General features: G+C 30.2%; 1 pseudogene; it reads left to right on the top strand.

Moving 5' to 3' along the window:
* LOC105457129 overlaps positions 1–1,871 on the top strand; it is a 4,230-nt pseudogene extending 2,359 nt beyond the window's left edge.
* Positions 1,872–3,073: the final 1,202 nt, after the last annotated feature.

The following is a 3,073-nucleotide window of genomic DNA, read 5'->3' as shown; positions in this document are numbered from 1 at the left end:
GTGTGCTCTTCCGATCTGATGACACGTGTCACAGCACTATCGACAGAATTCACAGAGCTGACGGCGCTTACGCTACCATTACACCACCTCTGAAGAAATAGCATTTGTAGAATGAAGTTATGACATATCTATGACATATCACATGTGTATTAATGACGTCACTATGCATTTGGTAGCATAGTCAAGTAGCTCCCCGAACAACTACAGCGCTAGATAGCGCAAATAGCGTGCTTCCCGAACGCACCCATAGGGTGCGTTCGGGGAGCACGCTATCACGCTGTAAACGCAAACGCTACCAACTCTATTCAGGGAGCTAATAAGACACTAGCGAATGCGAGCTCTGTGAACGGCGATAGCGTAACATTCAAACTGTCAAATGTCAAATATGGAACAAAATAAAAAGAAAATGTTTAAAAAGAAAAGCGATTGCGCTTATAGTACGGGAAATAGAGTCATCATCATCATCATCATCAAGTGATGATCAAGAATTAGAAATTTTGGACTCAAATATTAATAAAAGTAATCAAATACCTAGATTAGAAAATTATGTGGAAGTGATAGTGCCAGCGTTAACTAAAGAGCAATTTAAGGCTCATTTTAGGTATTAGCAATATTTAATAATAATAAATAAATATTAAGCAAATTTTAAATAGCACAATAAATGCAATATTTGACAATTTATATTAATATTTGATTTATAGGATGTTTCCCGAAACTTTTGATTATGTATTATCTTTTCTTGAACCAAAATTACTTAGACAAACACCAGGTACACCTATGATTTCTCCACGTAAACAATTTCTTTTGGCATTATGGAGATTGGCTACTCCAGACTCTTTTAGGTTTTAATTTTTACCTTATTTTGCTTTAAAAAACTATTAAAAGATTAAAATAAAGAGAAAGAATAAATGTTTTATGTCTTACACTCAGATTGATTTGCGAGAGATTTAATGTTGGTAGGAGTTCTGCACTATATATAACAAGGCGTGTAGTAAACGCACTTGTTGAAATGGTGCCTATTGTTATTAAATGGCCTACTGGTGAGCGAGTTCGTCGAATATGGAGAGGATTCGAAGCCACAAGTGCTTTTCCTAAAGTCATTGGTGCTATTGACGGTACACACATTAACATACCGCAGCCCAAAAATAATTCTGAATCTTACATTAATCGGAAAGGTCACAGTTCAATTCAACTTCAAGTAATAATCTTTTATTTTAAATACTAAATTCCACACATTTATTTTGAATAAAGTGTAATAGCATACATCGCTAATTAGCTAATTTAATATAAAGTTTTCTGATTAGTGAACATAAACTAATAGAACCTTTCCATTAATTTTCTATAAAATCTTTTTTCTTTAAGGCTATCTGTGACCATAATTGCCAATTTATCCATTGTTATGTTGGGCATGTAGGATCTGTCCATGATCAACGAGTATTTAGATTATCTGAAGTACAAACTTACTTAGGAAATGTGTTAAAGTTCCCAGACGATTGCAGCCATTTAGTTGGAGATTCTGCATATAAATTACATGAAAATTTATTAATACCATATAGAGATAATGGTCATCTTACAGAACGCCAGAAAAATTATAATTTTTGTCATGCTTCCTCCAGAATAGTTATAGAAAGATCATTTGAATTATTAAAAGGAAGATTTCGTAGTCTTTTAAATTTACTTGCTATGGATCGCGTTGATTTAATACCAAAACATATTCTTGCATGTTGTGTACTGCATAATATGTTTAATGAGGGGTGATGAGATTAATATAGAAAACAATGTTTTTAATGAAAATATTAAAAACATTGAAAATGTTGAAATTGCTCATAATGTTGCTCATAATGTCGCAGGCATTGCTAAGAGAGATCTAATTTGTGAGAGATTGAGAATGAGGGATGTTTAAGTTTTTTTTTAGCTGGCACTATCACTTCTACATAATTTTCTAATCTGGGTATTTGATTTTTTTTATTAATATTTGAGCCCAAAATTTCTAATTCTGGATTATCACTTGATGATAATGATGATGATGATGATGACTCTATTTCTCGCACTATAAGCGCAATCGTTTTTAACATTAAGTGTAATATTTAGAATTCTGGTTGGAACAGCGAAACATTTCCCTGCGTGTAATGTTTAATAATGTTTAAAGTTTTTTACATACGTTAAGTCAATAAAATTGAATTTTTTAAAAATTAATATTATTACTATTATTATTATTATACTATAAAAAACTAAAATACAAATAAATAAATAAATAAATAATAAATTGTACTAATATAAAACACTAAAATAATATATACCATTATATAACATTATAATAAAATAATTTAATTTTAACACATTTAACCACATTTAAACACATTTTAACACATTTATTTATATAAAACACATTAAACACACACATTAAATAATAATTATGGAACACATTTAAACACATTTTAACACATTTATTTATATAAAACACATTAAACACACACATTAAATAATAATTAACACTGGAATAACATACATAACACATTAAACACACGCACAATAAATAATAATTAACACTATAATAAAATACATAACACATTTAACTATAACATTTTTTATAATTCTTCAAAAAATTTATCTAATTTTTCAAGTAATTTTGTTTTTACTTCCATTTTTTCTTTATGCCTCTTTTCTTTGTTTTCTTCAGCTTTTCGTCGACTTTCTAATAGTGCTTCCATCATATCACTTGTCTTACCTTTTCCTAAAAAAAATATATATATATATACACATTTTTAATTTAACATATATAAAAATAACATATGTATAAATTACGTGAAATGTGGCCACTCTCATTAGAAGTGTTGGAAGAACACATTGGAATTGACGCGCTAGAAGGGTGTGACGGGCTGGAAGAGTGTGACGCATTAGATGAACATGACGCGCTGGAAGAGCTTGCAGTTTCAGCGCCAGTTGACGATACTGTCGATAAGGGTGCCATATATGGCTTTTCGCCAAGAATACTTTCCATAATCTAAACGGTTAATACAATTAAAGAGATGGCAAGATATTGAAGCATCTAAATACATAACTTTAATTAAAG

This window comes from Wasmannia auropunctata, unplaced genomic scaffold (genome assembly GCF_000956235.1).
Source record: "Wasmannia auropunctata unplaced genomic scaffold, wasmannia.A_1.0 LD336106.1, whole genome shotgun sequence".
Taxonomy (NCBI): Eukaryota; Metazoa; Arthropoda; class Insecta; order Hymenoptera; family Formicidae; genus Wasmannia; species Wasmannia auropunctata.
The sequence above is the reverse complement of the archived record's forward strand: the minus strand, read 5'-3'. Positions and strand labels throughout refer to the sequence as shown.